General features: G+C 47.0%; 1 protein-coding gene across 1 annotated transcript in view; it reads left to right on the top strand.

Annotated features, from left to right (window-relative positions):
- Positions 1–12507, top strand: part of LOC144805699 (uncharacterized) — a 32789-nt gene that overhangs the window by 14672 nt on the left and 5610 nt on the right. The gene's annotated exons all lie outside the window — the stretch shown is intronic.

Genomic DNA, 12507 nt, shown 5'->3' with positions numbered 1-12507 from the left:
TCCTGCGTTATCAGTATGAACATGGTATCAGAAAAGAAGGCAGTGCCATCAAAACGGTTGTGGTTGGAGCCGCGAGGTTTCACCGCTAATACTACCACAGTGCTGTGACAGAATTAGACTTCGGAAGCAACTTTAACACAATGGGCCGTATGCATGAACACATTTTGCCATAGACACAGAATGGGCAAAACCCTTTGATGCATCTAATGATTCCATCTTGAGTGGCCAGTATTTGTCATAATAGTCATCCTCCAGTGAGAGCCATCTGCTTTGTAAGAAAATACATGTCCTGAACCATTCATGTCCTGAACCATTCATGTCAGACAGAAACCAAAGATGCCTTGCCATCAAAACATCAAATGTTTTACCTATTACGGTTTAGAGTATGGTTTGGCCCAATTACTGCTCACTTACCAGTAAAGTCTTAAGAAATGGATCCTCAAGACTGACTTTTCTTAACTCATGCACACTGTGGTTTAGGCAGGAGCCAGGGATGCATGCAGAAGGCGACTGGCAGGAGAAATCTTCAAGCAAGAAAAGCAGAAATAGTCTAATGAAAAAACCACGCTGAAGCTTCTTTTTAAAAAAAATTTTTTTATTCTGTTTATTGATTTTACATAATACACAATACATCAGCTTATAATATATGACAAATGTACAGTATTTATCCAAATTTTAGCTGAAACATTAAAACAATAACAAATTAAACAATCAGTACCACTTCAAACATCTCTGCAACATCAGTCTACAATAGAGAACAAATACAGAGGGGGGGGAGCATCAGTAGCCGTGGATCAGAGCAGCCAGAATAATAAGTACAGGTAGAGGAGAGCCATAACAGTATAATTCTCATAAAGTCCATGACCGGAGAGAGCAGATCATAAATGCCCAACAGAGATACAGACATACATAGAAGAACCATGCAGCCAATGGAGGGTCCCAATTCGCTTACGCACAGCTCTCAGCCCAAAACGCCATCCGTACAGTTTTCCCCGTTCATGACCTGTCTGACCCACCGGTAGTCTCTAGGTCTGCAGCTACAGTGGGGAATGTGCCCTGTTGGTAGACCATTGTGTAAACGGCTCCCATATGTCCTTAGGTCCAGATGTAGGTGGCATGAGTTCCCAATATATACCCAGTTGGGTGTGGTTATAAGTGACATCTGACAGCCATTCAGTAAATTTGGATATTCTTTTCCTGCCCCATTGGAGTGCAATCTGCCTGCGCGCATAGAGTAACAATAGAGCATGTAACTTGTGCCGTCGGGGTAATGTGTTTTGCACGTGGCCTAGTAGGCCTAAATACGGCGAAGGTACATCACTACACTCAACAATCTGGTTGATTGCCACAAAAATGTCCTTGTCCAATATTGGACAAGTGATGGGCAGTCCTATGCCATATGTAAAAAGGAAGCCGGTTCATAACCACACCTCCAGCATCGCTCATCCTCTCGCAATTTCATTCTGTAGAGAGTGATAGGGGTCTATAATAGCGATGCAAAAACTTAAAATGCACAAGACGGAGTTTGTAGTTGGGGGACAATTCAGTCAATTGTTTACAACAATATTGCTACTGTTCTTCAGATAAAGGGGGCTCTAATTCCATGTTCCAGAGCCCCAATGATTTGGGTTGTACAATGGGAGTTTGGTCCTGCATGGCGGTATACAACCTAGTAATCAACTTCTTGGGAGAAGCCTTAGCCAAAATGGATTCTAGCGCTTGCAATGTCGGGGGGGCCTCAGGGAATCCTTCCCACAGCGCACGACAGGCGCCTTCAATTTATGATAGGTGAACTGCTCAGCGAATGTTGGGCTCCTATCTTCCGTGCAAAGGAAAGGGGTCTGAAGCTACCCTCTGGATATAAATCCGCAACGGTAAGCAGCTGTGTGTCACCTAACTCCAGCACCCCACCACCCTGCTCCCAGCATAGAAGTTTGGGATTATCGCGCAATGGTACAAAGAGCGGATATAGCAGCGGGACACCAGCTCGTCTCTGGAGTTCTCTCCAGACCCAGCGCAACAGGTCGGCTGTATCAATATCTTGACGGGGTCTCGGCGCCTTTTTATAAAGAGCGACTTTCAAAGGGGTGGGGGCTACCGCGTCCATCTCCACCGCGACATGGGGCTGGTAAGGAGTTGGATAGATCCAGAAGTGCAAAAATTGCGCTTGTGCACACAGTGCGTATAAGTACATGTCCGGAGCTCCTAGGCCGCCATGTCTAAGCGGGAGTGTCAGGAGACCCCAGGAGGCTCGAGCCTGGCCATTAGCCCATTCCAGTGACAGTAGATGAGTGTGCAGGGTTTTATGAAAGTGCTGCGTGAGAGGAAGCGGTACATTGGCGAACAGGTATAAAAATGTAGGTAAAATTACCATTTTTATCAATGCAATCCTCCCAGTGATGGAAAGGGGCAATTTAGACCAAATGCTTACTTTGGATTCTAGCCAAAAATTTAGGGTCCATATGTCCTGTATACAGCGGCTTAGCCATATTCCCAGATATTTTACTTTGTCTGCCTGCCAACGTAAGGGGAATTCCGAAGCCACTGCGGGAGTATTATCAATGAGCGGGAATATCACAGATTTTTTTCCAATTTATGGTGATGCCGGAAAGGCCCCCAAATCGGATGAATTCCCGTAACATCGGGTCAAGATTGTCGGATGGGTTATGAACGTACAAAGTGACATCGTCAGCATACATAGAAATTAGAGTCTTCTAGAGCTGAGGCCATTCCCCCGAGTGGTATGATGTTGCCGTATTCTAGCTGCTAGGGGCTCCATCGCAATAGCGAAAAGGAGAGGTGACAGGGGGCATCCCTGCCTCGTACCTCTAATTATGGCAAAGCAGTCAGATATTAACCCATTCACGCACACTCGTGCTTGTGGCTTCTCATATAGCAGTTTGATGCGGGCAATAAATGAGGGGCTGAATCCCATTCGAGCGAGGATACTGAAAAGGTTTGGCCGTTCTAGCGAGTCAAACGCTTTTGTTGCATCTAAAAAAATTGCGTCTGCCTTCACGCTGGGGTGTAGATAATGAAGAATAGAGAAAAGCGTTCGCAAATTGTGCGACGTTGCACGTCCGGGGATGAACCCTGATTGGTCCGGTAGGGCCACCATCGGCAATAATGACTGCAAGCGATTGGCCAGTAGCTTGGCATAGATCTTAATGTCAACATTTATTAAAGACAGGGGGCGGTAAGAGACAAGCTCTTTTTCGTCCTTTTCAGGTTTTAACAGGGTCATTATCAATGCTTCGCGCATGGAGGGGGGAAGGATGCCCGCGTCCAGTGCCTCGTTATACACTGCAAGCAGATGGGGTGCCAGTTCCTCACTGTAGGTTTTATAAAATGATGTCGTCAGGCCATCAGGTACAGGGGCTTTACTAAGGGGTAGACCTTTGATCACCTGTTTGACATCGTCAACAGTTATAGCTAGGTCCATATACCGTCTGTGGGTGTCATTGAACCAGACAAGTCCTATGGTGTCCAGGAAGTCTTTCAGATTATCCGATTGGACCGATTGAGTAGCAGTGTACAGGGTGGAAAAAAATGTGGCAAATTCCTTCAGGACCCCTTCTTGTCCCGTTATTGTATCCCCCTCTGGTGAGTTGATAATGTGAATAAAAGTAGTGGAGTTGGAGCGCTTGATCATAGTAGCAAGTGTGCACCCAGGCCTATCACCCTCCCCATACCGCCTGGTTTCAGCGTGCTTGCCTAAGAACTTCAGTTCCCTCTGCGCTTCCTCCGCAAATTCCAGGAGTTTGCTTTTCAGTTCTGTTGCTATTGCTGGATCCGCCTCAGCACAAAAGCGCCCCTCTAGTTCCCGTATCTGAATTTCTATCTGTGCCAGGGTCCCCCTTAGCGCCCTCAGAACTCCCGCACGCCGGGCAATACACTTTCCTCGAACCACCACCTTGAAAGCATCCCACAATAGGGCCTCCGATGGGACTGTACCAGAGTTAAGATCGAAGTATTCAACCACATCTTTCCTGATTTCTTCCTTAAACTCCTCATCTAGTAACGCATGTGGGGGTAGCTAAAAGCACGCGGTGGCGTATCAGGAAGCGTTAACGTGAGCAAGCAGGGAGCATGGTCGGAAAGGGAACGTGCCAGGTGAGAGGCATGCACTACCCAGGGCGCCACCTTCGATGACAACAGCCAAAAGTCCAAGCGGGACCAAGCAGCATGTTGTGACGAAATACATGTACCCTCGCGCTGTAGCGGGTGGCAATCTCTCCAGACGTCTACCAACCTCCCCTCAGCTATCAGGTCACGCAGGGCTGATCCTGCCAGGGGATGTAATGGGTGCGGTGAACCTTGTCTATCCAGGTGATCATTTAAGACCGCGTTGAAATCTCCCCCCAGATTATCAAGTTGCATTGTGACGCTACAATTTTCGACCAAACATCTCTAAAGAACCCTGGGGAGTCAACGTTTGGGCCATATATTGCTACTAAAACTACCTGTCTACCACCCAAGAGTTCATGTAGGATAATGGATAATTTATCCCCCTTCCTTGTACAGAAGGCGTTACATTCAGGTGAGTCTCTTGTAGGAAACATATGTCAATACTATGGCGTGCTAGGTATGCATGCATCAGTCTGGCCTTTCTCCCATCATTCACTCCCCTAATGTTCCAAGTTAACACATTTATTGTGTATGGCTGCATGTCAGCGATCATGTATCGTGTTCCATTTTACAGTTCCCCCCAAAATAACCAAGACCAACCGGTTAGAGACCAAAGAAAGCAGAGATTTAGCGGACCAGAACAAATTAACTAACCCAATCCCATACCTCCCCCCGCCCACTCTAACCCCCCAATTAGGTCGAGTAGAATCCCACCCAAACCCACAGTAAGAGCGGGCGAACACAAACAATGGGAAACTTCCCGTGGGGGCGAGGTGACAGAGGCATACTCCCCCGTTCGCACAGGGTGGCTGAGCTCTGAAGCAACAGACCCCCCCCAAAGTTGCTCGGAATGGCCACATATGAAATCGTTCGGACACAGAACGCATTTAAGTGGCCCGCAAGGGCAAACTAAAGGAGAGGATTCCTGTGTATAAACAAAACCAATGTCAATGAACGTTTTCAATAGCAGAGCAACATCGACATCATATTCAGTGGCTATAAGTCATACCAAACAGTGAGGTTATCGCAGGCAAGATTTCACAGGGGTCATGACAACATTCAGTCATTATCACTTAGACGATCCGTTAAAGGGTCATCCCCTGCTCCTTTTCGCTTTGCAGTGGGCCCACATACATGCTTTGCAAATTTGAGCGCTGACTTGGTGTCCGCATAGAAATGGGCTGTGCCATCGTGTGTCACCTTAAGCTTAGCTGGATAGTAGTAAGGAGTAAGGAATTTGCACTTGTAAAAGTAAGCGCTTTGCTGGAAGGAATTCCCGGCGTGCAGCCTGCAATCTGGAATCCCTATGAGGCGAAGGTTATTCTTCCTGGAGCGCGCTTCAAGGTTGTCATTCTTCGCCCTTATGACCGTGAGGAGTTTGTCCATGTTTAGGAGTTGCTACTTTGTCTCCTGTCGGAATACATGGAACTCAGTTTGTCTATTTTCCAAGCTGTCCAGCCTGGTTTCGTGTGTCGTGACCTGCGATTTAACCATGTTGAGCTGCGAGGTCAGGGTGTCTAGTTTCGCGTCTATACTCTTCAAGCTCGATCGCATTTCGAGCATGAGTGATTTCAGGTCTTCTCCCTGTTCTTCCATCGCACCACCATCTCCCGCTGCACCCTGAGCACCCTGGTCCTGGTCGGGTTGTCTGCCACCTCTTGTGGTTGTGAATGTTATTTTTGGCTGCCTTGCGTCCGCCTTGCCCATGGTGCCCACGCCGTGTGGCACTCCGTCTGCAATGTAGGCAACCACAGCGCCCTGTGAGGTAGAGATCCTAACCGGACACAGGCTAAACTTTCACCTGCACGTTACTTCAAAAGTATGCAGCTAGCCACTCGGTCAAGCATCAAGGAGCACCCGCAGGTGGAGTGGTGTGGAGATAGGGTCAGAATTAGCCGCAATCATCCGTCGTTCCACGGATCTGGGTTGATTAACGCACCTAATGCATGCGCCTGCGGCCGGGCCGCCGCCACATGCCCCATAGGCTTCCCTCGTTGTAAAAACAGGTTACATCAATGTGGGTAGCAGTACATATGTGGCCACTCACCCCAGGTCCAAGCAACAAAAAAGGAGAGCGACGCCGCAGCCAGTCTTAGCAGGCGCCTCAGCAGACAAAATGGCGGCAATGCACAGCGCAGCTTATGATACAGCGGCTTACCAGCACTCACAGCGCCATATAAAATCGTGCCCACCTCGTACGTACAGATACCGAGGAAATGTTCCTCTGGAGGATCTCAAATAGGAGCGTTACTTATGACTCAGTTATAGTGACCACAGCGCCTATATGCTTCCAGGCAGTCAAGCATAGCACTACAGCGCAGCGTCCCAAGATCACACACACAGGGCTACCATCCAGGCTTGTAGGCAACCATCGGCAGTCTTCAGCGGTTGGGAGCGTCGGGAGGGATAGCACAGCAGATCCCGGTCTCAGCGCTATTGTTATCCGTCCAGCGCCGCGGCCGGTCCGCGTAGAAAATGGCTGCCTCACCAATCGGCACCTTCAGTGTGCCGCCGCAGGATCTAGACCTCGGGCAGCTTTAGCAGTGCGAACCAGGAGGCTCCGACGTTATCTGCGCAGGTGGGGGCCAGCAGCGCTCACCGCCCAGACCTCGCGGCGCGTACAGCAGTTCACAGCCGATGCATCCGATCGCGGCCCACTCAGCCTCGGGCTCGATTGCAGATCAGCTCCGGAGCCACGGTTCTCGCCTCTGGCCCTCCGCTAGGCCTCTGCCCCGCTCATCTTCTGGTAGCGATATTTCGCTTCTGCCGCTAGCATACAGGATGAAATTTAGGTAAGCAGGTGCGTCTGCGTCTCCGGTACTAGCGCCATTAACCGCGCCGCCAGAGTGAAGTTTTTCTCAGGATTATGGTAGGATAATCGGCTCAGCCGGCAGAGCTCGCCTAGGCAGCAGCCATCTCGCAGCCCTGCAAGCCACGCCCCCCCCCACGCTGAAGCCTCTTAACATGCTCAAACGCATCCCCAGCTTGAGAACTATTTACCGGATGCTGGGGCATGTTACTGGTCTGGGTGCAGGGTAGGCGTATGAGAAACAAACCATACACGCGGGCCTGTGTATCGGTTTTACATTGAGCTGTGCACACATGCTTTAGCCTTTTGTCCCAGAAGGTAATTCACGAGACAGGTGATGAGGTTACTTGGCGGAAGTGTGCCACTTTACGCAAGAGGGGAAGACAGCATGGGCAGCTGTAAGAAAGGGTGGTAGGTTGAGTCATAGGGAGATGATATGAGGAGAGGTGGAGATAAGGAACAGTGGGAATGTTAGGGCAAATACAAGAAGAGAAGTTACTCAGGAAAGTAGCTTTGGGGGGGAAAGTAATCTACACACACACACTTGCCCACCGTTTAGCATGAGGTGACATCAGTTTCCAACATCTAAAAAACTGAAAGCATCCTTTGTCTGGGTCAAGTGCATTTCAAACTGTGGTGGTGTCTGACCATGGACAGCAGCTAAAAACAAGTTTAACAACACTTCGGGAATCCATCAAAGCCTGTGGGTTAATCTAGGGAGAGTAAATGCAAGTGATTGTCTGATTCTTCCATTACAACACATTATCCCACCATGCCTTGAGAGAGAGAGAGAGAGAGAGAGACACTCTCTCTCTCTCTGGTGGTTCGGGAAGAGGGAGGGATGATTGAGAGTTGATTTATAGATGTAGACATGATGAGGGAGCTAGACTGTCAACCAGAAGAATAGCAGCTGCCTTCAGAGGGGGGAGAAGAGATGTGAGGGTCCTGGAGGCTTGGTAGTGAGGTTGCACTGTCAGCAAGGTAAGGATTTCATTGAGTGCAAGAACAAGGAAAGGTTTGGACATGGCTAGAGATGGGTCAGGAGTTTGCTGTGGAGCAGGAAAAGATATGAATATTAGATGTGGCTAAAAGTGTTGGGTTCCTTAGGCACGGCATGGGCTCGTTTTGATGCCTTTTTGGTTTCAAACCAGAGTTTATGGTCACTGTAAAACACTCTATATAAAAGCATTCCTGTTGTTCTCTGGCTCCTATCCTACATCGAGCCTCTACTCAGAGCACTCTAATACTTGTTGTTTCTATATTTAGTTGCCTCTAACAAGACCTTCTGCTTGTATTTCCGTGCTTTGTAGGCAGTATGTTTTGAGCAAATGACTGCCTTCAGTGGTGCCTGCTTCGAGGTTAAATCTTGAGATTTGAGGTCCTCTTTAAATGTTACAACCTTTGTGAGGTGCAGTTGATTGAGCACATTAGAGGCAGCAGACCAAGAAGCCAAATCAAAGTCCAAGGAAAGACTGTGAGACACAGGGAGGTGTTTAAAGTCGGAAAGAAAAGCATGCGTAAGCTTTACTGATGTGGGGGGCACCAGGGCCTTGTTGATCTGTCAAAATCAGGCCAGATGAGGAACAGGGCACATTCAGACTCGCCACACTCCCTCCTCAAGTTCTCTGCGACCACTGTTAAGAAGGCCATTTTATGCCCTGCATTAAAAGGGTCTCAATCCTTTTTTCATTTCTTCATTAGTGGTATATCTGAGGTAAACTTTCCAGATGTTGACCTAGTGTTGGCATACAATACATCATGCTAGTGAAGTTATAATCTGTTGGCTAGGTTAGCAGCCGTAAAATGTAAGCACCAAACTTCTAATATTGCTCAACTTAACTACAGTGTGTGATTTTTGGCAAATGTTCAGAAAACTGTTTGCACTTGGATAAAGGCTTCCCCCTTTCCCAGGCAACTGTACATTGACATATTAAGTGTTTTATTGATTAGGAGCACACCACCACTTTGTTTAAAACAGTATTAAAATCAAGATTACAGAGACCGAAAGGTACTCAGATTAGGTCCCAGTGAGTGCCAGTGGGGCCGCTATCGTGTAAGGAGGAAGAATTACCATGTAGTAGATATCGGCAACTGAGGTTTCTTGCGCTCTCAAACGGTGAGCGTTTCATGTCCCACTATGTCTCAGACGCATTTCCTTGGGCATTATAAACCAAGTATTCATGATAATACATTTTATCCCACAGGGATCTCTGCTTTTTAGAATAATTTCCCTAGTTAGAAGATATCAGTCTCAATACTGGTTGATGCCTTGCTATGGGCTCCAGCCTATCCTGGAGGAACCCTGTTCCCACATAATCTGGTTACAGCTAGGTGAGTCAATTTGGAGTCCTCCATATGTTTTTGAATTAATTTTATTGGATAACACACACCATTCTTGAATGAGGCTTTCTTTCCCCCGTACAGGCTTTAGTTAATTTACTAGTCCTGAGGAAAACCTGCCGTGATTTGTATACACTAACACACCAGGGTCGAAACATCGACGACATCTTATTGGTCCATGATCGTGGTCAACCATCGCTAATGAAATGAATGATGAGATAGGGTGTATGTTGAGCCAGTTGACACAATAAGGATAGACATTTCTTTATGTGTTTCATGTGCATTTTTTTGTGTTGTGTTGTATCAAGCATTTTTGCATGTTGTGTCATCAGTCACATTGTTCGATATTTGTGTGTCCGTGACAGCCATATATGAAGAAAATTGTGTATGTTATTTGAGTATATGATTTGGAATATACAAAATATTTATTAGTTATTCATGTGTTGTCTAGATTATTATTGATTGTACCATGGGTGTGTTAAATATTGGTTTAATATAGGGCCACATTCGATCTATGTTGTGTATATTGTTTAAATAATTTTTGAGACCATATATTGATCCGCATACATTGGTGATATATTCTAGACACCATCTTTTCACACTAAGGAATTGCGACATACAACAGAACAGCTTTATCCCTTTATAGAAAGTTTGCATTTTCTTGCCCTAGCCATTTGGTGCCTGCAACCTGTCTCTGGTCACATGACTGGGTGAAGTTGGCAGTGGGGCTTTCTATATTCCTCCTACACAGTCACAAATAATGGGAGCGAACATTTGACTGGATGGGCCATCGCTAGCAGGATGGGAGGAAGCAGCTGGGCCCAGCCTCACTTACACCTGAATAGGTTGTATCCTGTGTGCACACAAAGGTCTGCATACTCCCTAAAGTTTAGTGTGGAGCCACAGTAGGAAAAACAGGGCATCTGTGTACTTCAAGGGCAAGCGTCATGAAGCATCTTCCCACTTCAAAGGTGTGTGTATAAAAGAACCATCTCTGATACCACTCCTTCAGTATGCTTCTGAACCTGTGGATACTGTGCCAGGAAGAAGGGCTGCTGTGCTGCTGAAGGTCTGCCTCTCTGCTGGACTCCTGCATATCTGTGCATACCTGTTGCCTACTGCCCTCTTGCCTGAGTAGGAAGGACTGGACCTGCATTGCTTGAACCCAGAACCCAGAGTGACTCCAACGGCTGGTTGGCTGTCCTCCTGAACTGAAGCCTCGGGGACATAACATGCTTTCAACAACCCAACCTTGCATCTGCACTTGGACTCTACCGTCTGCGATTCTTTCCTGCCAAGTTCTGTCAACCAAGTCCAGGACACTTCGAAGTGGGCCTAAGGTACTCTGCTAGCCTCTGTGGATCCAGAAGAACCAACACATCTCTGCTGTGCGGCTCAAACCCAAGCGGAGCCAACCCATCACTGCACTACATGGATCGGAACCGCTGCAAAAAAACTGCATCGAAGCCCGAGACTGCATCAGAACTGCCGCTGTGAGACACATCCCCAGCACAGGCCCTCACATCCCCCACCGACGGCAGCCTCAGCGATGGACTCCGCAGCACAGCCCCACAGCTCCTCTGAACTGATACAGCTCACCAACTGCGCAGCACATCTCCGACTTGGACTTCGCATTGCAAGCCGTCATTGATGATGACGCAACAGAACCTCACAGTGCAGGCACGCCACATCTCCGTTCCGATGCACCGCCTCAGCTGCACGACTCATGTTCTACGCGGATCCACAGAAGGCTCCGCAAAGTGGATTTAAGGTACTCTGTTCAGCAAGCATAACTGGTCCCTGTAGCCGACACATACTCTGTAGCGGTCAGCCTGAACATGTTACTGTGTCCCGATCTGCCGTGACCAGATAGCTTCAGCAAATACTTTACTCTTTTGGCGCCATTTACTCTAAACACTTTAATGTTCAATATCTCCAGTTCTACTAATTCAATTTTTGTCATGCTTTAATACATTTAGCTTTATTTGTATAAGCTGGTGTAGGATCTTTTTGTGTGGTGTTTTCACTGTTTTTCTAACAACCCCCCACTGTCTGATTATGGCATGAAGCTGTTGTTTTCCTTTGCAACTCGGCAGTTATTTTCCAATCACCTGGCCGCATCCCTAGTCGCTGGTCTGTTCTGTATGTGACCTTTGTATCCGCACAGTAGGCCATCAAAGAGGTATCTAAATATATCTCTGTTCCAACTTTTTAATGAGGCTTTGCTGGATCAGTGCCCCACCATGATCCATTCCCCACTATGCTGCCTCTACAGAAATGGACACTGCCAGTACACATTTAAGCAATTTATGCTTTTGAGTCAGTAGATGGCTACTAATGTTTAGACGGCCCTGCCAGTTGTACTCCAGTTCTGTTAAAGACATTAAACGGGGCTGGCTCAGTCAGGAGTACTCTCTTCAACCCACCATCGTAGTTACCGTCCATGCATACCCTCATAATTGCATAATCAATACATCCTTTGGAATTAAGCCCCTTCTTACGGAGAACATGGGCCTTTCTTATCAAAATCAATCAAATATTTCTGAATAAGACAGATATAGAACTGTAATGAATTATTGGAGTTTAGAGTATAAAGATCATTAATTTTAAAGAAAACAATAAGTCTGACCTTTCAGGCTGGTGTTGCTCAATGCGTTCAGCGTCTGAGAGCTGCTGCCTTCGACCACACATCGTGTTGCTTATCATCTGCTGTATCTCTTGTAGTTTGATCAGTTTTCACAGGCAACAGGGAAACTAGTGCTACGTGCCACAAATTAACTTACCCAGAAACATTGTAAGACTGCCATAAAGTTAGATGCAAAGCTAAAGTGCACACTTCTTTGGCCCTGTATGCTGGTTAGTGCACCATGTCCCTCATGTAACTAACCCATCAACATCACCCTCCAATGTGGCACCATCAGTTTATCTGCTCTTCTGACAACACCATTTACCTTGGACAACTGTATTTATTCATGCTGCTCAATTTATCTGCCATTCTTAGCTAAGCACAAAGGATACATTTGTTTTGTTTTTCTCAACTAATCAGCACATTGGACGTCCACAACCATTGGGCCTCAGCAATTGCTAAACCTCAAATAGATTACCCGCTTGCCAAAATCATTTCATCAATACCATTTTCACCTTCAGTAATCCGCATTATAAGTTTCCAGACCAGGTACATTACACCATAAAATAAAAAGTATCAATGAACCAATGCCATACAGCATATT

The sequence above is a fragment of the Lissotriton helveticus genome (genome assembly GCF_964261635.1).
Source record: "Lissotriton helveticus chromosome 1_1 unlocalized genomic scaffold, aLisHel1.1 SUPER_1_unloc_19, whole genome shotgun sequence".
NCBI lineage: Eukaryota > Metazoa > Chordata > Amphibia > Caudata > Salamandridae > Lissotriton > Lissotriton helveticus.
Note: the sequence above shows the minus strand (reverse complement) of the source record. Positions and strands in the feature narration are given on the sequence as shown.